Raw genomic sequence first — 22,664 nt, forward strand, 5'->3', positions numbered from 1 at the left:
TGAGATTTTTGGGTTGTTCTTACTTCCCATGGTTTTTTTTGCCAGGAATGCATAATTTGGCAGCTTTGGAAGTATTATTTTGAAGAATGTTATGCAGTTCTGTCAGTTTATCTTGTTGAGTTGACACATGGTTGGGGTGGGAAGGGAGACTGAACAGGAAGGAAGGTCCTTGTTCCTGAATGTCATTACTGCATAGTTCTCATATCCTCGAGGATCACCCAGACAAAAGCTGAGTCAGAGCACAGCAGCAGTCTGCGCTAGAGCAAGGCATGGCCCAGTTCAGGATTTTGGACTGCATGATCAATCACAACTGGAGTTTCATATGTAACCTGTATTGTGCATGGAGTGGTCAGGTTTGTTGTTTGCTTATCCTTACATGTATTAATATCATTATGTAATTTAATATAAGGAAAAAAAAAGGCTCCGGTTGATCTCCCCACCCCCAATCCTATTGAGGTTATAGTATTAGAAATGTTGCCATTTACTAAGGAGTTTTGTAGAGTTACTAACATGTGAAGCATGTTTTGACTATATAACTGCTTTTTTTAACACTTTGAGTACTTTAGATTGTTCTCTTAGAGTCTTAAGCTTTGAGGGATTTTACTTCATGAATTGCACGGAAAGATAAATATCACATACAGGAAGGGGAAGATATGCCAGGATAAACTGCATTGTTAATAAATATAAAGCTGATTTGTTTTCCTGCTTTAAAAGGACTCGAACATCTTGACTATTTCAAAATACCTGATTGTGAATAGGATTAAAAAAATAGTGTGAGGGGAGGTTGTTACTTTTTTTTTTTTAAACATACAGGATAAAATAAATTTCCACAGGATGTTATTCAGTTCTTAATATGGACAGATCTAAGTCTAATTGACTGGCTTACTGCAGAAATGGAGGCGGGGGGGAACCCTGCCTGGATTTTGAGTGGAAATGTTTTAAAAGAGAATCCATTTACTAAAGGATTTAAAATAGTGTATGCAGTTGTGATACTACTTTCAAGGTACTCTAGATATTAACTGCATTTCTCATATAACATTCAGCCAGTCACTGAAGAAAATTTATTATATTCTTCTATGGTGTAAGGGGAAGATAAGCACTTCTTATGAAGTTGCAGTTTCAGTACAGTAACTAGAGGCAGGGAATTCAAAAGTATTCCCATCATACATAGAAGTCCTTTGAAAAAAATATGCCATTTAAAATACAAACAACCCCTGTGTGTCATGTCTGACACTTCTTAATCAGGAAAATACATTGCTGTGTTTTTTAAGGTTTTGTTTGGGGTTTTTTGTTTGATTGTTTTCTGCTTTGTTCTAAATGATGCAAAAGCTGATTCACAATGTCTGGGGTTTTTGAGTCATCTCCTTAACGTTATAGGTTAAAGAAGTCTCTTCTGTTGAATTTGAAAAAACAGAGGAAACTTGAGGCATTCCCTTAACAGTCTTGCTTAACTGTAAGTTTGATCTAGTTTGCTTACGCATATGTAAGAATTCACCTGTATAGGCAAATTAAATATGACATTTGCTTCCCATACTTCAGAGAAATCAAGAAAAAATAAGAAAAGGCTTGGCTCATGATGTGGGCAGTCCCATGAAGTTTTAAAATGAGTTTGATATAACTAGATGGAAGGGAAAGGGGGATTGTTTTTTGAGGAGGTTGAAGTGAAAGGTTAAAAACAAACATGCACCTTCTCTTCCCACCCCCCACCCCCAAAAAAAAACCCCAAAACCCCAAACCAACAAGAAAACCCCACCAAACAAGAACAGGGTGCATGTAACCTAAAAACTGTTTCTTACCAAGCAGGAAAGAAAAACCAAGCCGTAGATCAATATACTTCAAATTATTTGCATGCTTGAGGCAGAAATGTTGCTGAACTGTTTGGTCTTGCTAGATTTTATTATTTAAGTAGAATATGCAATTGGTATGTTTGGGGGTTTTGGGTTTGTTTGGTTGGTTTTGGTTTTTTGTTTGTATGTTTGTTTTTTTAACTGAAGTCCCTGTAAACTATACATTTTAATGAGTTACTGCTGATATCTTTGTTGGAAACGAAGCTGAAAGTTCATTTATGGCATATTACAGTGCAGCTACTCTCTTCCTACTGCATTGAAATGCCACGGCAGAAGTGGAAGCTGTCAGGCCAGCAGAGATGCATGCTGCTTCGTATAGCAGTGTTGCTCTCCACATTCTCCATCTAGCAGTGTCCGAGCAGGCTGCTGGTGAGAAAGCAGATGGGTGACCTGTGAAGTCTGAGACTAACAGCTCTTTCTCAAGTGTAACCTCAAAGCACAACTCTCTTTTGGCTCATGGTATCCTTGAATTAGCAGAAGTTATGCAGCTTTTTTGGCAATTTCCATCCATCCTGACCCCAGCAAAACTTCAGGGGATGAATTACTGCTTGTGATCCGAGAGTTGAGTTGAAGGCTTGCCTTAGAGGAAAACAAGTTTTCTTCTAAAGAGTCGTCAGAAATATATATTCAAGAAGAAAATACAAACCTACTTAATTGTCTGTATGCATTACTAATAATTTCTCAAATTGGGTTACAGAGTCATTCTAAGGATTTCTGTTGTTTTTACTGCTCAGCCCCTCACCCCCTGGCATACATTTCCCAAAGTTTGGTTTTTAAAACAAGAAGCAAACAATTACAAAATAGGCAGGAATATTTTCTTCCATCTATGGTGATAATTTGGATTTTACAAAAAGCACTTTCACAGTGCAGCATGAAAGTTACCATGACTGGAGACTGTTGCCCTTTGCACTCATACAGCAGGCTGTTGTGTGTATCAGAATGTTTTCAAAGGATATGCAGTGTTTCGTACTAAAACAGAAACCTCTAAAATCAAATTATTACATGATGCAAATCAGTGTAGTTCTGTTGACATCAATGAATTACAGTTTTTAGTCCAAACCTTGGATGGGATTGATGGCTATCACATGGTGATCCATGAATAATCACTTGGAAGCCTTCTGTGGTAATCTAAGAGTACAAAAATAAACCAAATTGCTTGCAGTTTTTCATTCTTCACTCTTTGTTCATGGGACAGCTTCATTACCTATCTCCTAATCTTTCTTAAAATGAGTTACTGCAAAGTACCAAAGTATCTTGCTGCTTTTTTGCATTGTCTGTGACTGTTGTCTTGCAGGACATGGGGTAGATTTAAGCGTGGGAGTCTTAGGGGCAATTGAGAACTTCAACATAATTGCAAATGTAGGATTAGTGAAGGAGAGTAGCAGGTAAAAAGTTTGTATCCTATGGGAGACCACTGTAAATAGAATTATGTGCAGATTTGTGTCTGTACTTACCCAGGCTGCCCCAACAGTATCACAGATGATTAATCCTATTATTAATATAGTCTGGTCTTGGTAAACAAGGAATTTTTAGTGCTTTTTCTTTTTTTTGTAAAGAGAGAAAATAAAATAATGCAAATTTTTTTTCCTTTGATAGTCTGGTGTTTATGGAGTTGTAGTCTCAGAATCGTAACTTAGCATACTAGCTGTGATCCAAGTAAGAGTTCTTCAACAAAAGTATGGAAGTGCTAAGTAACATTTTTACTTAGTAACATAGTAACTAGGCTTATCTTCAGTAAGATGCAGAAGCAGCTATCCCATCTGTCCTTTCAAGGACATCCTCTATCAGCCTTCAGCATGCAGGTAAACTCTTGAGATGCTTGGTACATCTATTCACCTTGTGGCCATAGTGGGATATATTAGAGCAAGTTTGTCTAAAACACTATCGCTTCTTCAAATTGTATGAAGAATTACTGGTAGATAATATAAAGTAGATGACGTAACAATTTTGGTTTTTTCTCCTTGCATCACAAATACCTTGCTTTCAAGTGTTAGATAGGGAACAGTAGACCACAAGTTGAGTGTAGGTTGTCTTCTTACCAGCAAAGAGCACAGGTCATCACTGCACTCTAAGCAGACTTTTTTTAGTTTGAGGAGAGCAGATCTTCTCATGTGCTGTTCTCATTGGTTCTTTGCTGAACAACATCTGGCTTCTACTTTTTATCTTATTGCTGCATCCTAACCTCTAAAAGTAACAATAATGTTCTTTCAGCCATGTAAATACTTAAATCTTGGGTTTCTCAGCCAGAGACAGGTATTCTGCAAAGTTCTGTAAGCTTACAGTTGGTCAAATTTCATTGCACAGGGTGGGCCTGACCATTGAAGTTGTTGGGCTTGGAGGAACCTTCTATTTGAAGACTATATTGGTGTACATGAAAGTATGTTAGTATGTTGTGACATTATAGCAGCCAAGATCTCATGTTTCTATTTTTTTTTTTAACTTCATTATTGCAGGCTATATTTTCTGTGAGGTAGTATGTGAGAATGAGATGGTGCAATGCAAGCCCAGCTCTCACATTGCCTTCAAGCCCCAGAACACAGCAGTACTGCAGCAGCTGCTGCACTGCAGCTATTTCCCTTCCTTCGGAGAATCTCTGATAACATTAAAAAAGCTTTTCAGTTCTTCCAAATGTGTCACTTTGAGGATGAAATAACAAAGGTGGCTGCGTTCCTTCTGAGATATTTGCAGCTGATGACGGTTTTGAAATGTGATATTTATGTTATCTTACTGTGCTCTTATTTCATTTATCTGCTGCCTGAGGGAGGGAATAAGATAAAAATCTTGTCTCATAGCAGTGCAGGGTGTGATTTTTTCAGTTTTATTGAGTAAAAGGTGTAAAATCATTCCAGAAAATAGCTGGTGGTTTTACTCACTGTGGGAATTCACATTGCTGAAGAAACATTTTGTAATGTTCAGAAGTACAGGAAAGGTAACTCAGCCACAGTGAACAATTCAAGCCATAATAATAGGCATGCAAATACAAGTAGTTCTTAAATAAGCAAATAGATTTATGTTAAAATAGATTCCTCCTCTCGCCCCATCCCAACCTCCAGACAGAGATACAAATGTAGATTCAGTCATTTATATCAATCATTCTTACTGACATATCCAAACTCTGAGGAAATACATATGATCATATATGATCACATAAGTTAATGTTCAAAAGCTTCTGGATTTGCAGTTAAACTGAAAATCCTGTGGATAACTTTCTCCTCTCTATCCTCTTAGTGGTATCTCATCTCTGGGCATAAAGATTTAAGATTTTTTTTTTTTCCAGGTTAATGACTTCACAGTCCTTTTTTAAGCATCTTCTTGTGCATTATATCTTTGTAAATTAAGTTCTTCACTGAAAAAGCTGCTTTTCCTCTGTTGTATATGCACAATAGATTACAAATGTAGGGTTTTGAAATTATTTAATTTGGGTGTTTGGATATGTGGCTTTGCATCTGTGTGTGCTAAGTTTGGGGGTTTTTTTTGTACAAAACCCAAGCCTTTTCACTTCTGAGTTTAAGGCTTTTAAAACTTAGTGTGTTGATTTGCACATTGTATAGTATGTTCAAATTACATACCTTGAAACACAGGATGAGGATTATATTTAAGCGCTGAGTTTGCAGGATTTTATTAATAGTCTCTATTAGAAAGCTTTAACACTTGAGTAGCTCAAGCTGTATATTTAGAGGTTATTTTTGAGGAGGGAAGCCATGTATGTGGGGATGTAAAGAATCGTGACACATATGTCTTACAAGTTTTTTGAGGGTCAATTCCCTGATATTCCAAAGGCTTCATTTTGGCTTTGGGTGGGTCAGAGACGTTTCTGTCACACATGAAATAAAATCTGAAGTAAAGCTGCAGAGCTGAATGATCTTAAGTCTTAACAGCTTGAATTATCAGCAGGTACGATGATGCATTTATGCAAATGAAGTGGTGTGGCTAGTCTCTAAATTATTTCATTTTCTTGTTTTTAGAACAGGAATGAGCATATTCTGTTTATGTTGAGAAGTTCAGTAGCTTCAGTAAGAGATCAGCATTGTACCTACATTCGACAGAGAGCAGGTGTAAGGTGTATTTCTGTCCCATTGCTGAGCCCACAAGGTAAAGCCCTTACTCAGCATTGTAGCTGCATCATGGAGTAGACTAGTCCAAACACAGAGGTTTGTCATAGGGACAAAGAGGCTGTGGAAAAGCAGGTGCTCTCTTGGGTGGTTTGGCCAACTTAAACTATGTCCCTTGCAGAGCTGGTAGGTGTTTTTGAACCAAGTCATAGCCTCCAGCTATGGTGCGGAGAAACAGTATGAACTGAAGGAAATGTGTACGTAGTTTCAGAGCTGACATTCGTTTAAAGCCGTGGTGCATCTGGTTATTGAAATGGAGTCTGCAGGTCAGGTTTTAGACTGTGTGGTGATTTTGTTTTTCTTAGTGGCTTCTGCAGAACCATTTCACTTGTGTAAATAGGTATGTTATAATAGTCTGAAAGTGTTGTCGAAGTTACCTGGCATGTTATGTCTCTTCTAGAAAGTAAAAGAGTACAAACTTTGTTGAAACTCATTCCTATTTTTGCAGTAGCGAACTTAGTTGGGGACATTGGCATGCTTCTTATTGTTCTCTCCCCATTTGTAGGAAGCAGTGGGTCATGGGGTGGCTTGTATTCTTGGGTCTATCAAAAAGTTCCTATAGGTTGGAATGGAAGCAGCAATGTAAGGCAGCCCTTGATAGGTGGTGACTCTGAACGCTCTTTATCACTTCTGTCAGACTGCTGAGAAGGTTATTTTGTCATGCATGGAGTAACCTCAAACATTGCTTCAGTGCTGAGGGGTAGAAGCATGCTTTCTTCGTCTCCTGTCTCTGGCATTTCCAGATTAGACTGTAAGGTGAGGACAAAGCATTTCCTATTCTTAACAAGCAACGACAGAACAAGCAGAGAAGGAAAAGCTTCAGTTTAGCTGAAGGAAAAGCTTCGGTTTAGCTAAATTAAGATCACATGACATTTTGCTGTTATGCTACCAGCCCTGCAGATGTTTCCTTTCTTTCCAGTTTAAGGATGTAGCTGTTAAGAGGGGAGACTTTTGCTAATGAGCCTATAAGAAAACAAGGAAGCTCTCAATTTCTTTTTGTTTTTAATATTTTTCTGAATAAAATTAATACTATGCACTGTGTGTTTTTAATTGTAAATACTAAATGCAAGTTATTAACAAAAACACATGGTGAAAAAAGTTTGCATGAAGTCCCTATACTTTTCACTCTGTTTCTTGGTGCTGTTGCTTGAAATTGGCTGCTATTCTGTGGAAGTACAAGGTGTGATCTAAACTCAAGTGCACTTAGCATTGAAAATAATTGTGGACAAGCTACTACAAATATGTGTGATATATATGCACACACACACAATACAGTATACTTTTTTGTGTGTATATATGTTTATACAAATAGAATACACACTTATATGGTAGATTAGGATCACTTTAATGTTGAAGTATGTTAAACTTGCTAGTATCTGGTGTTTAAAGGGAGATCTGATAAGTTAGTTTATATGTGCATCTGGATAATTTGGGGATTAGATGCTAACTCTGGAGAAGTCCTGTTTGAGGTGTGTTGGAGCACAGATCTGATAGGGCCAGACCTGATCGTGCTCTTGGTGAAGTTAAGAGTTAATGCAACATGGCCAGGTATCAGAACTACAGTATAAGAAAACCAGACCTTGCTCTGTGTAAAAAGCTATTTCAAGTCTAGCCAGACTTAGTAGGTTGGGATTCTTCCTGCTTAAAAGTAGAAAAACTCTTTCTGGATCTCCCCTGACCTGAGAAGCTGCATGCTCCTTTCATTCAAGCAATTATGTCCAGGTAGGCTCAGTTTACAGAGCCAACTGGTGTCACTGCATTTAATCCAGAGCCAGATAAACTGAACAACTTTCAGTTGAACGGACTCATAGAAGTGAAATTTTTGAGATAATCCTTTTTCAGACTGTCACATGTCGCTAAATCCTTGAGTGGTTTGCCAGTGTAAAGCTAGTTATTTGTGTTGTGATGGAGGAACTTGATTTCAAATCAAGAAGATGGGGTTTTTCAGGTATAGGCTTCCTCTAACCCTTCTTACTTTTCTGTATTTGAGTTCAGGGGGAAAAATGCAGTATCAATGTGTGAGCGCTTTAAAGTGAGGGAGGAAAATAAAGGTTGCTGTAGATAGCCTTCAGCTTTGCTTTTCAGGTCTGGTGGAGTAGTGATGAGACTGACATGAGCACCAACTGCTGTGCTTCACAAAGCAGCCTTTCATGAACAGTAGAGCAAAGTAAGGAAAGTTTAAGCTGTGTAATAAGCTGCACTGTTTATTTTCTGTGTGCACCTTGACCTTTTGGAGACTGAAATCCTTTATCTTGAAAATACCGTCTCTCCTTTGGAATGATTGTGTTTACTACAATAGTAGTTATAAAAGTACACAGAAACACGTGTCCCTCTGTCCTTCTCCTTCCACCCCCAAGCCAGCTCTGTGGCCTGCATGGTGCATGGCAGTAATGCATGTCTCCTTCCCTGTGCTGGCACAGACGCTTTTGTTTTTGAAAGGTTGCAGATTTCCCACTTACTTCATACATTTGGAGTAGTTCTGTATCACTTTAAGCCTTTCTCCTTACCTGGGCTTGGTTTGAAGACATCATTATGTATTTTATTGAATTGGGTTATTGAGTTCTGAGATGCATTTCAGAGTCTGCGTTGGTGTCCTCACTGATCTCTGCTGCAGGCAGGCAGCCACTGCCTTCATTATTGAATTAAAAGAATATTCCAGGCGTGTATTCCATCTGGGTGCGATTCACACTCCTAAAAGAAAGTGGCAGGTTCCCCCCCTCCCCAAGAGCTGCTGCATGGAAGAAGAGCTGTGCCTCACAATTCCAAAAGCAGACTGTCTTCTGCTCTTAGCAATGGCCCCAGAGAGAGGGCCCTGACTGGACCAGTTTTATCTGTCTCTGTGAATGCCATCTACTAATTGTTGTATGTGTGAGGATTCGTGCTCCATTTATCTCCACATCTTGGCTTTCTCTTGTGGTGAGAGCGGTTCTGCAGCTGTTTGATCTTTTGAGCTTTGAGGGCTTGTTTACATCTTCATTTCCAGCTTCAGGTGCTTCATGGCAAGGCAACCTTCTCTTGATACCTACTGAAAATGGGCTCAGCAGTTACTAGCATTGGGCAGCTGAGTCCTTCCTGCAGATTTCCTAAATATATAGCACTGACGTGGACAGGATGGAGACAGATACCTTCTGTGTCATGCTCTGAGGGTCTTGCCACCAGTCAGTAGATCCAGCACGGTCTGTTGCGTACAATCCATTTCCCCGTGGCCCATTCTGCAAAAGAATGGAGAAATACTTAGGGATGTTCTGGGGTAGGAAATGCTTTCCTGTTCTGTGCTTCAGTACGTCTCCATGTCTCAAACTGCCTGATTCTTCTGTTCAGGGTATGCTCTTACAGTATCACTCTGTAGATACAGGCTCATTGATCCTGAGTGATAGGACAAAGAGTAATGGTTTTAAACTAAAGGAGAGTAGATTTAGACTGGATATAAGGCAGAAATTTTTTACAGTGAGGGTGGTGAAGCACTGGAATGGGTTGCCCAGAGAGGTGGTGGAGGCCCCATCCTTAGAAACATTCAAGGTCAGGTTGGACGGGGCTCTGAGCAACCTGATCTGGTTAAAGCTGTCCCTGCTCACTGCAGGGGGGTTGGGCTAGATGACCTCTAAAGGTCCCTTCCAACCCAAAGCATTCTGTGATTCTACTTTCACTCCGATCTGCTACGTTGTGGTCATGTCTAGTTTTAGTGAATTGCTGTTAATAAAAAGTACATGTCAGCACATAGTAAATGTCAGCAATTACATAAATATATTGTATATGCTGTTGTGTTGTATGTAGTGGACTTGTATTGCATGTGAGTTGTATATTGAGAGTTAAACTCATTATTGGGTAGAAGGAAGCTTTTATTTTTAATATTATAGCAATTTATGTCTACTTAGCGACGTTCAATTTGACATACAAACAGGAGGTGATTACACTTAGTCATGCCCAAGTCATGTTAGTATTTCTAAAAGCTAGGCAAGAAAAAAGATGTACTTTCTGATTAACTTAGAAGTTACAGGAATGCTTAATGGCAGGGTTTGGACATGATGAGAATTTAGTTTGAGAGGAGAGTATGTACACAAGAGAGTCATATTACATAGGCAGACTCTGAAAGCAAAATTATTTTTTGAAAAAGTGTTTAAGGCAGAGGCTTTGCACACAGGCGTCTTTACGTCCTTAAGGCTGTATAACGTCTTGTTACATGGAGAAAGAGAGAGCGCAAGAGAGAAAAGTCCTGTGGAGCTGCTAGAGCGTGTAGGTAGATCCAGCTAATTCACATTTATTATAAATCTGCCCTAAGCTTAAATCTGTACATAAATTACACAGTAATTAGTAATTACATATTTTTTTAACCTTGTTGCTTGTTTAGTGTGATGGGTAACTTTGGGGTAGCATGCAAAAATAAATGCTTCAGTCTGACACTCAAAATACTGAAATGTTTAAGATTTGTGAATAAACTATACAGGCTAACATTGGTGTTAGTAAAGAAGGGGTAACTTTGAGTGACTGGTATTTATGCATGCACTGCTGCTGCAGATACCTTTGGAATTTAGCTTAAAGTTACTTAACAAGTCTAGTAGTATAGCTGTTAAATACTTAACTGATGTTTTTCTCAACTTTTTTTTTTTTTTGCCTCTCTTTCTTTTTGCAAATTCTAGATGCCTTTTTTTATGGTGTCAGCTAGCACCCAGAATCATACAACCAGGATTTTTATAGGTTCCCTTTCATCTGAACAGTTTGGCAGACTGATCTCTGACCATCAGCATGGGTTTGGAGATGCTGGTGGTTACACCCTCTAGCTACCTTGCGAGGACAGAAAATGATGGAAGACCTCTTTGAGGGAAGGATACTGTCAGTACACATACTGCCAGGTTATACTTCCTGCCTGAATTTCTGTCCTCCCCAGCATGCTTCCTACCTGTTTAGGGGAAGACTAAAGGATTCTGTTGAGCAGAAAAGTCAGGCAGAAGTTTGGACAAGTGGATATTTGACATGGAGGCCTAAAATTGTTGTGTAGGTTTTCAGTTTTCTGCATTCCAGTTTTCCTGCTGGTCTTTTTGCAGGGATTTTTTTTCAGTGAGAGATGAACATGTTGCTGTGGCTGAAAGTGTTGGAACCCGTTTATTTGTTTTGAAGAGAAAGCTGTGTCCTGGATACCTGGAGGATGGATTTGCTTAAGGTGTCACCTTTGTGTCAGTAACTATTTTTCTTCAACTGAGAATGACTTCCTTTTGTATAAGATGCTGTTTGTTCCAGGCTGGTTAGACCTTAGAAATATCTTATCTCATCATGGCTTGAGACCGTTTCACTATGTGATCATTGTCTTTATAAATGTGACCCATCTGCCTTGAAATCTTTGGTTTATGAGGTTGAGGAGAACTGAAGGGAAAAACCTCATTTTGCACCTTGTGTGAACGATCCTGCTTTTGAGGTGCTACTGAGATAAAACATTGGCTGGCTTTCTCTAGGGAGGTATATCCAGCACCCATATTGCAAATGAGGATGGAGACAATGCATCTCAAAAAAAAGTTGTATAGCATTTTCTTTGGCTGTCATAAATGTCTGTCTCAGAGGAAGTGTTACATGTTTTAAGAACACAGAGGAGCTGTGTGTTTTGGATGTTTTGTGATTGTTTTGTGTCATATCGTAGGACCAGGGAACCATGTGTTCTGCCATGGGATTGAACTTTTACTCTGAGTTCACTTACGTGCAGGAGTCCAGGTCTGTGACCACAGGAGAAAATTCTAAGTGTCAAGGGGACATGTTGTCCTCTAGGCGTTGATACATTTCTTTGCTTCATGATTTCTGATCGGATAGGTGTACCAATAAAAGTTGAAGTATTCTTTTTGAGGGATATATTATTGCTTCATTTGACTTTTTGTCACCTTTTAGCAAAGCGCTTTGAAATTCTCTGTATGGGTGAGACTAAAAGGGTCAGTGGCTTATTATAACTCTATTTAAAAATCATCAGTGGAAGAACCTGATTATTAAAGAAACAAAGGCTGACTTGCAGTGAAACCCGCTGTTGTTCTGTGGGTAATGTTTTCTTGCCCATATAGGCAGGTTTTTTCTCCTGGTCTGTAGCCTTAGCCAGAAAAGTCGTGTTGCTCGCTGCCCCCCCCCCCCCCCCCCCCAACCTTTTTAAAGGACCTTATACTTTGTCACATAAAATCAAACTGTTCTAGAAAAGCCTTTTTTCTCTGAAATTGCAGATGTAACAGGGCAGTTAACTAAGTGATAGCTACTTGGGTACAGAAACTAGGGAAAATACATGACCCAATACAAGAAATATCACTGTTTTCAAGTGAGCCTAGCATTTATTATAGCATTTGGAATATCCTGTCTCAGGATTATTTTAGGGATTAATAACTATATTCAAGGTCTGTTTTGCTCTGGCTTATGTCAGTAGTGACTTAAAAAAAAAAATATGATGGCCGTTGAATCAGCAAAATAAGGTGACATCAGCCCATTTTCTGTTCAGCCTATATCCATCTAGCTGAATTGCTATTTCGGGTATCACATTTCTTAGTAGACTAGATAGAACTTGAACATTGCTAAATGTAGCTGCAGCAGGCCCTGCATAGCACAGGCTGTCTCCATGCTCTTACTGAGGTATTGATAGCTAAGTCCCCTGGTTGGTCTGGTCGTTTGCAGTTTGGTGTTGGATTCTTCTTTTTGTTTGGGTTTGTGGTGTTTTTTTGTTTTGTGTGGGTTTTTTTGTTGTTGTTAGTGTGTTGTTTTTTTTTTTTTTTTTAATACAGATTCAGGCTCCAGAAAATGTAAAAATGTAGTTTTGGGTAAGACACTTACAATGAGACTTTTGTTTACATAATTTATTTGTGAAGAGTTCTATGGTAAAATAAATAAAACAAAAAGGTTTAAATAATACTGTAGAGCAAATCTGGATGTCAGTCCTAAGTGTTTTTAGAAATAATTTTGAACTAGCATACTGAACAAAAAGATGAAATACAGATGAAAATTGATCACTCACACAGACTTTAAATGGCTTGAATGATTTTTTTTTTTTTTTAAGGATCAATAGTGCAATGTATCAATTATTTGTGTTCACTGTTATTCATTCATTTATGAAGATAGTATTCAGAAGTTGGAGTATACCTATTTATCTGTTTAGATAGTCAAAAAGACAATTCTTTATTGATAGCTTGTATTGCAATTACCTATGACTCACTTAAGGATTTTTAGCATGCTCAATATAGGTCTGTCTGTAAATGGTTCAGAAGTTTAGAAGAGGGGCTTTGGAGAGCATGCAAGTTGGGTGTGTTTACTTTTTTTTTTTTTTTAGACTGATACAATGGGAAATTATTGATTTGAGATTCACTTCTAATTGGGAATAGTGTCATTTACAAACATCAGTGCTATTTACTGATTTTTACATAATTCTGTTATGTGTTAAGCTTAGAGTGATAAGCTTACAGTGATTTATGTAGTTAAAGGTGCCATCTGATTTTTTTTCATGGATGCTTTCATCGTTCAGGAAAAAGGGTTAAATACAGTATCAAAAACAAAGTATATATTTTACAATGTACTTAAGCATCTGTTGTATGTCCTTGTAATGGCATACAACAGGAAACGATGCTTTGAGATACTTTGTGCAGAAACCTTGCATAAAGAAATCCTGAGGGAAATGATGCTTGAATCATTTTTAGTAGCCTGGGATTTTTCAGTCCTTGAACTCGATTGCATGCATTCTGACTTTGATTTTGAGCATTGAATCTACAGAGAAACAAACATACAGATCTTCAGTAAGGAATATGGTGAAATAATCTTTGGTTTGTAAGATTTTATATGAAATAAAATAAAGCATTCATTTTTCATTGTCTTGAAAGGCAAATGAGTCTACCTTAAAGACAAATCACCTTAAGGATATGAGATATCTATGTATTTGTAACTTGATTACTGTCATTTTTGGCTTGCAAGGAAAACCATGTAGGAACTCTGCCTTCAGTAACATATTCTTGCCTATGCTAGACTTCATCTATTTCTTGCTTGCTGACTTGCATCCTTGTTTTGTGTTTTTGAAAACTTTTCTTGTTTGGTTTTAAAGCCTTCTCTGGCAAGGGATATTCTGGTGGGTCTGGTGTCACAGGGTGCCTCAACAGATGTTGACTCTCTTTTCTTTGTAATTTAGATTCTTGTTCATAGTGGTGGCTGAAAGTTGCTGTTACTGAACATGTCTCACATTTATTATTAATATTGGCTTTTTCTGTTGCCCTGTTGGCACACCTCGCAGGGGGTCCAAGGGTGGCATGAAAATAACCTTCCACCTCTGGCAGGCTCTTTCAAAAAACAATGATTTGACTGGGGAGTACTGTTGTTTATGAATAGCTATTAGTTCAGAAACTTCCGTGAAAGTTTACATGAAATTACAAGGAAATTAGAGGTTTTCTTCTCACTACAATCAAATGCTGTATCTCCCCTTTCTCAGACCTATTGAAGTTCTCTGCATGGCTGTATTTCGAACTCAGGTTACAGTATTTTTTTTATGTAAACCTCAGTGATCAGTTGTTACACATACTAAAATTACCTTTAGGCTAATTGAGGAGGCTTTTGTCAGAAAAAAGATGCAAGTATATTGTAGACTTCCATTTTTCAGTGCTATATTTAAGCTTACTGTTTACATAGCCGTAATGATATGTATTTGCTTATTAAAATTTTTTGACCTTGTGCGATACCTGCAGTTGTTCAAAACTTCTGCATCAGGTGTTGTCTATAAAAATTTGAGAGGAGAAACAAAAGATTGCAGGATAATGTTAAATAAATAGATTGCTGCCAGTCACTTAATTGAAGAAATTACTGTCATTTTTAGGGGCCGGTGATAATTTTTTATTAGGAGCTATTTCTTTTGCCAATTTACTAGGATCAAAATGTTCTTACTGGCTCTGATTTCTGCCCATGTCATGAGATTGAAAGACTGAGAGGGGACATCTATTTGTGCAGAACTGAAAAAATGCTGTCATGTTTAGAAGCTGAACAGATTGGTGGGGAACGCCTTAATAACAAACCCCATCCTTAGGCTAAAGGATGATGTAACTTTTAACTTAATCTTTGCATTGCTTGAATTTAAACTAAAGCCACTCACCTTAGCAGTTCCACAGTCCTCACTAATTTTTCATTTGTTAGTCATCTAATGGCACAGTCTTTTTGGTTTCACACTAAGACTTTAAAATGTGAATGAAGATAATAGATGAAGACAGACTAGGCTGAGATCGAGTCCTTGATATTTATTAGTGTTCTTTCCAAAATCTGCTGATAATTCTTCTAGGCTTTTCAGAGGAGCAGAATCCTGTCGGGCTGCTCTGGATTCTGTGCGTTTTCTGATTCCAAAAGTGGCTCTGTTTCTTGTCTTGGCTGTAGCACAGGGACCCTTCTCCATTTGTATGTTTTTCCTTGCTGAAGAACAGGGTGGTTGGAGGTAGCCAGGCTGGTCTTTGAAGCACTGGCTGGTGTTTCCTTGTCCTCCCTGTTGGGTGTACCAAGATGTGGGTTTCTGAGGACAAACCATAGCATCTGCATAGAAATGCATCATGTTTTACATACCTGAATGCAGAATGTTGTTCTGGCGGGTTAACTATCTCACCAAGCAGCCACAATATTTTCCTTACAGTAATACATGTTGCTATCACTGTGGTTAGAGTGGAAGTGCTTCATCTTCTCTGTAGATGTTGACTGCAGTTGGCTGGGCCCACCTTGCTGATAAGCACTGCAGTTTGAGGTCCCAGCTGTAAGGCTGAATCAAAAGGGATTATTTTGGAGCAGCTCAGGAAGAAAACCAAGCAGTAAATTCTGACACGTATTGGCCAGTTGCTGAGCCACAGCAGCAGAGCTACAGGAGGACAAGAAGACTATTATTTCTGTTTGAATACCCTTTGAATAGGCTATAGGCTCTGGTATCTAAATTTGTTTCACGCACCGTTGAACTAGAATATTTAGAGGAGGGTCACAGGGTTTTGCATGCTTTCTTTGTATGTCTTCTGCCTTTGATTTGAAATGTTGTGTGGTGTGGCACTTGCCTTGAAAATTGAAATGGAAGATTTTGTATAAGGCTGAGAAGATAAATATTTCTATAATAATGTTTCTTGAGTCATAGGCATATGAAATTACCCTTAAGAAAAAATCCAAGGTGCCTTATTTCTGCATGAGAGGAGGGATTGCAGTAGGACTGTAAAAGGAAACGAGACCTTTTTACTTGTGTATTTAGAATTTGCATACTGAAATGTTCAGAGAAAGTAACTAAGGGTGGAAAAAAGAAGGTGAAAACAGAGATATGACTAGAGGAAAAGTTGGTTAGGCTTCTTCAGCAAGACACATCGCATGTGTTCTTCAGTTCTGTTTTACTTAAGTGAGGAGATACTAGTCGAGAAAACCACACCTGCATTGTAAGTGAGGAAAAGGGGAGTTGGTTTTGTAGGTGTGTGCCCTGAAATGGGGTCCCAGAAGACACATTTGTATCTAAGTCAACTAGAAAGCAAATAACACATGCAAGCTGTACACATTTCTTGCAGTTCATTTGAACCTTTTGCTGTTGTACTTTGATTTCCTTAATATCTAACTTCATTTAAAATTTGAGAGTAATTCTGGTTGTGATTATGATCAGAGGTGTAATGCTGTAAGGGATGCTGCTTTACAACACACATTTCTCTTGAAAATATTAGTGATCATCAAGTTATTTTGTTTATGGGATGAGAAATTATATTTTCAAGTGCATAGTAATGTTTGTTTGGGGTTTTGGATTTTTGGTTTTAATGATCCAAATTATGACTTCTCTGTGTGTCTCTTATTTCAGGCATCAAAAAATCAAGATGGAAAAGAGCAGAGTGAAGCTATATCGCCATCGGAAGAAGAAGAAACTTTTTCTTGGCCTGGTCCCAAAACTGTCGTGCTAAGGAGGACATCTCAGGGTTTTGGCTTCACCTTAAGACACTTCATAGTTTACCCTCCAGAATCTGCAGTTCAGTTTTCTTTTAAAGTAAGTGAAAATAATAATGAAGCACTTCTATATAGGTTTATTGTGCTTTTCAGGGTCAAAAATCCAGCTTGCTTGAAAGTAAATGTACGTATAGATGTGTCTTACACAGATGAAAGATCCCTTGTGTGTAAGGTGGGTGGGCTCACTTACTGCATTGTTTGATAACTATGCACTGGTCTGTTCAAGAAAATGGAATTGACTTGGTGTAAGCTCACCCGAGTTAAAAATAAAAATACTTCTTACCATGGGTATGATCAGTGGTTATTGCAGAATATGGAAGTACTTCTCTGTACAGAATTTTTTTACCCCAAACCAGTGTGATTAGTTCATACACATTTTGAAGTGTAGACTTCAAGGGTGGGAGGCTTGTTTTTTTCTCTTTTGTTGTTGTTGGGGGTTTTCCTGCCCCATTCCCCCACTCCACCCCCACCCTGCCCCAACTGAAATTTCTCATACCATCATATGAAGAGAATAGCCTGGAAAACCATTACTTTTACTGTAGTTTCTAACCAAGTATCCTAAAATTAATGTATGTTAGAAAGACGGGTTGTGCGTCTATATTATGTTCTTTCTGCTGAAAAGAGCAACAATCTGCAATTCCCTGTTACTCAAGAGACAAATATATACAAAATACATACAGGCCTACATTAAAGGACAACTTTCTTAAATAAAAAACTGTAAAATACTTAACATTTAGAACTACTTGTTCTAACTTGAAGTAGCTTATTGGTCTGCATTGCTCAAAGGGTGTATGTATTCTCCTATGTGACTGAACCTTTTGAAAGTTGCTGTAGTACCTGGTGTTGAGAAAAAGTCCATTTAATAGTGAAAGAAATTTGAATATTGAGAGGGTTTTTCCTAGTGAGTTCAAATAACATTTGCTCATTTTAAAGTCATTTGAGTATGCAAGTTCTCATAGTCCATGACACCTCTCATTTTCGCTTTTGCTTTTCCAGTTTGGCAGAAGAATAGATTCTTACCAAGATGAGGAATAGGTATTGAAGCTTCATGCTCTTTTCAGATAGCTAATTGACTCGTGTCTCTGCCCAGGAGTCTTTTGTCAAAGTTGTCTTTTTTTGCCTGTGCTAGATGGCTATAAGATTTCTTCTGAAGTAGAAGAAGCTTTGCAGGAGAAAGCTGGCACGTTTTTCTGGTTAACTTCAGCTATTCAGCCTGCACTTGAGTGCCCAAATTTTTTCCCCTTGACAAGGAGTCACTGGAGCTAACTGGAAGTGAGACGCTATTAGCAGTATCAGGTGATCCCAACATTTCTGTCCTTCAACACAGGTTATAGAGAGTCAGCCAAGAGCAATATCTGTCTGAATTCCAATGTGAAACAGAGGAAGGAGGGTGGGGAAGCTTTAGCTGAGCAGAACAAATTACGTGCACTTGTTAGCATCTCCCAGCAACAACCCCTATTCATGTTGAGGGTGAAAATACGAACAGCATGAGCAGGATCAATCTCCTTAACTAAGAAGTGACTGGATAGGTTTCTTCATGAATGTACCACTAGATCCCTCTGAGGAGGACAATATCTTTTTCACATGCAGGAGATGATAGGCACAAGGAAGGGCAAGTAATACAAAAAAGACAAAAGAAATGTCGGCCCTTCCCCTCTCATTCACATCTCATGGTTTCTGAGAGAGAACCTAAGCAGTATGTAGTGAGTCTGGTACCTGTGAATCTCAAGGCATGTCTTGAAGTTCTACCTCCCTCTTTTTCTGCAAGAGAGCTCTTGGCACCTTTTTTTTCCTTCCTCTTTTTCTTCTCTGATATGTCAGAATCTGCTTAATTCATTCCCATTTCTGTCTTTTGAAAAGGAAAAAATGAGATTGTTGCATAGTTATAATACCTTTATTCAGAGATTCAGTTACTTCTAAAGATGATAAGGTTCATTTGGACACAGCTCTTATCAATACTTCTGTAAATTAACCTGAACTGTTACATTCTCTTTTCTTCCTTTTAATGTCCATGAAGTGGTAGAACCTCCCCCCCCACCCCGATCTTCAGAATTATTACTCCTGGGTCTTGATAAGGTGGCTTTTATAGAAGTCGATGTACATACGTTACGGCACTAAAGAATGAAATTCACCTATTGTCAGCCTGATCCTAACATGAGGCAAATCTGATTGCTGGTCTTATTTGACCAAAGATCGTATTGGTTACCGGATAATTATGGTCCCTGTCATTGATTCGAAGCTCAAGTATCATTCCTCTCTCTTTCCTCATTGATCAAAATTGTAAGGGCCTCGGAAGGTGGAGGTGTTTTGTTTGCACACCTTAGAGGTAGTATAATAATGGTAACTATGATTTGGTTTTCTGACTGTCTTAAGTCTTGTAGTAGCCTTTTCCCTTCTTCACACCTGAGAATGTATGCAGTTACCTCTGATGTAAGATAGAGGTTACAGCTGGAAGTTAAAGATGCCATTGACATAACAGCCAGAGTTACTCAGTCCTTTACTAGTTTCTCAGAGCCACAATCCTTTTGTTATCCCAAGTGTCAACCTGATGCTGTCACTTTCCATCTAGATCAGTGCAGAGGTCTTTTTTTTTACCTTAGGGAAGGCTTTGTGTTCTAGCTCCTCTGATTGCTTTCAAGGTAGGCAAGGAATCTCTTGCAAGAGATTTCAAGATCTTTAAGTCTTACTGCAAGTCAACATAAACTGGTAGAGGCAGTAAAGAGAAAAACATCTAGAAGAGCTTTCCTCCGATCAGTTGTTCCACATTCTTTGTGGATTTTTTTTAATAGCCACTCTCTGTTCCAATTCAGAAATATCTAGTAAAAATTTCTCCGTTAGAAGTTTTGGTCCCATAGCGTGCAGTTTGTGTGTGTTTGGAAAGCTGTTGACAGGTCAGGTGGAATTCTCTGGTGAGAAGAGGACAAGGCTCCTCACATGGGGGGAACAGTGGGCATCTCTAGAACAGAGAGCATAATGCTCCTAGACTGCAGGGTGTGGTAAAGGTCACATGACAGCTTGATATGCCATGGGAATGCGAAGAAAAGCTTCATATCAGCCAGAGAAGGCTGCACCTTGAAAAGCCACTGAGGTGAATTTTCTTGGAAGCAAAGAACTCTGGCCCAAAGGATGTATTGAGTGGAGAAGAGTGGGCATTATTTTATAAAAATCTTTAATAATCTGTTCTCTGCCTAGGTGCATTTGAGGTGTTGGGGTTTCATTTAAATTTTAAGAAGTGTTCTACTTTTCAGTCTAATAAAACCTATACTCAGTTGAAAAGCCTTTTTTTAGTTGTCCTGGGGAGCTTGCTATAAGGAAGAGGTCTAGGCAGATCTGCCTCAAAGCTCTGGCTGACTAGGAGTCCCAAAACACACTTGTCTTCTACTATATTAACGCCTAATAGTGCCTGCCTTGAGTTGTCTTCAGTTCTTCAGGAGACTTTTTTTTTGTGACACATTCCCTTAATATTTCACAAACTGGAGGCACACCTTACCCTTGCTATTCAATAAGGAGAGAGCTGTGAGGCTGCTTCTGTTACTCAGAAGTGCAGAGCACCAATTTAACAGAATGAGGGTCACTTGTGCAGAAGCAAAGTCCAGTTTACCATCAAACCTGTGAAATTCTAGCTATCTGGTTCATCTCATGGTTCATCTCAGTATTAAAATATGCAGAGATACTTCCCTGAATTAATTATAACCAATCATGTTCAATCATTTCAACGACAGCAAGTAAGGCCTGTTTTCCAGTCAGATGTAAAGGCAAATGGAGAAAACAAAGCTTTATGGATGCCCCTCATATGCAGTTCTGCAAGTCACTGTCACCTTGTCACTAAGGTATCAAGTTTTATTCTTGCAACTCACCCTGCTTATTCAGGTGTTACACATCTAACTCAGGTGGCCCGCAGTGCAAGTTAGAGCACATGTCTAGCTGTCTCACCAGGAATTCTAGTTTCACATTGATGGCCGCAGAAGTCTGTGTCTGTGAAAGGCAGACATCAGCTTTGTACACATAAGGCTAGAAATATCTGCAATTAGAGTTTACCCTCACCAAACCCTAAGTTTCTTGGGTAATTAACTGCAAATCAAGGAACTGTTTCTCACTGTAATTGTTACTAATTAAACTAATTTATAAACATTATCATAGAGAAAGGTTATGGAAGAAAGTGTTGTTTGGTAGGTCTGTTGGGAGGGAGAGCCCTGTGTGAAGGATGGTGTGAAAGATGATCTCGGAACCTGAGATTGTGGTTTAACACATTTCATTTTGGCAAAACTACTTGGCCATGCTTGTGTGGGGCCGCACACCAAAATGGGAATAGCTGCACAATCAGGAATAACCCATTATGTATCCTTCCTGCTTCCCATGCTTCCTTTCCCTTAAGAAAGTGAATAGGGAGTGTGTGGAAGATTTCTTATGGTACTATTGCAAAAAGCCTATGTTAAATTACACTTTTAACATCAGATGTTTATTAGAATTTGTTAGTCAGCAACACGCTTTTTTGTATGTGAAGTTCATTCTCCAAGTTCAATCAGTCTGAGAAGCAAGTAAGTGATAAAAGAAAACCTTCTCTTTTAGGTATGGAAGCAGCGTATACTAACATCTTGCAATGTGTAAGAGGTAAATGCAGGAGGGGAAGCTAATTCCAAAACATTTGCGTTATAAAGCATTCCATTTTCAAAGGCCTGAGCTCATTGGCTTCATACCATGAAAAACTAATGTTTTGCAGCTGTCTCTTATTAACAGAGCTTTGCATACCCGGTGACAAACTGACAAACCCAGTGCAGTATTTCATAAATGATGGCAATTCTATATTAGCTATCATTTCACTTCCATAATTTTTTTGTTTTATAGCATCAAACCAGGTAGCCTCTCCTACGTGTGACCCGCATTTTCCAGACTATGAGCTCTAATATTCAAAGTCCTAAAGATGTTTTTTCACTGGACAGATTGGGTGGAAACTAAAGACTTGCAGATGTTAGCCTTGTCTAATTCTTCACTGCTGTTCTTTTGGGTGATAGTAGTTCAAAACCAATTGTCTGTTACAGGGTTTCAAGAGATTTAATGATAAATTTTAACAGTACTTGTCTACTAGTGTGGTATTTTTGCCAAAGCATAGAGCAGCCAGGACTGTCCAGCTTAAGGGTATACTGTTTGCTGCTCTCAGAGTTTGGGTGGTAATGATAATTATCGTGGCTTTTAAAAAGTAGAATGAGTACCAGATCTCCGTTAATTCAGTATTTTGGGGGTTTCTTTTGTTGTTTGGTTTGGTTTTTTTTCTTTCTTAAAGTTACCTTTCTGTAGTATCTTACAAAGCTCCAGCAGAACTCTTTTATGTCTCACCAGAAATGTATTGCACCTAAGAGAGACCTGTCTCATCCTCATCATTATGTAGTGTTCATATCCAGGTCTTAGTCCCTCTCTTCCTTCAAGTCTTCCTCTCTTGAATGGTTTGCTCAGATCATTGTGCAATTCCTTGGAAAATATTTAATATGAAAAAGGTAGTGATTTGTCTTTAAATGCAAAAGACCTAGAAATTTGGAATTAATCCATTTGAAAGTAGGAGGGAATCTACAGGTGAAAATTTTTTCTGTGGTCATCTCTTGCTCCTTCTTTCCTTCAGGACAAAGCTGTTTTAATCAGCTGAGGTAAATTGTTAGAAATACTTCCAAGATAGCACATACGTTAGTCTAAGAAACTGTATTTAGGTTGAAAGTCTATTACTCCGTAAAGTTAGAGTTCAGAAAGAAAGTACGTATTTCCACATTTAAACAATTGTGCTTTTCAC

General features: G+C 38.5%; 1 protein-coding gene across 1 annotated transcript in view; it reads left to right on the top strand.

Annotated features, from left to right (window-relative positions):
- The first annotated feature begins 321 nt into the window (after positions 1 to 321).
- ARHGAP21 (Rho GTPase activating protein 21) overlaps positions 322 to 22,664 on the top strand; it is an 88,366-nt gene continuing 66,023 nt past the window's right edge. Inside the window, exons 1-2 of the mRNA XM_075706520.1 lie at positions 322 to 353; positions 16,743 to 16,925. The gene's annotated coding sequence lies outside the window, so the exon portion shown is untranslated. The remainder of the gene's footprint in view (positions 354 to 16,742; positions 16,926 to 22,664) is intronic.

Source organism: Pelecanus crispus, chromosome 2 (genome assembly GCF_030463565.1).
Source record: "Pelecanus crispus isolate bPelCri1 chromosome 2, bPelCri1.pri, whole genome shotgun sequence".
Taxonomy (NCBI): domain Eukaryota; kingdom Metazoa; phylum Chordata; class Aves; order Pelecaniformes; family Pelecanidae; genus Pelecanus; species Pelecanus crispus.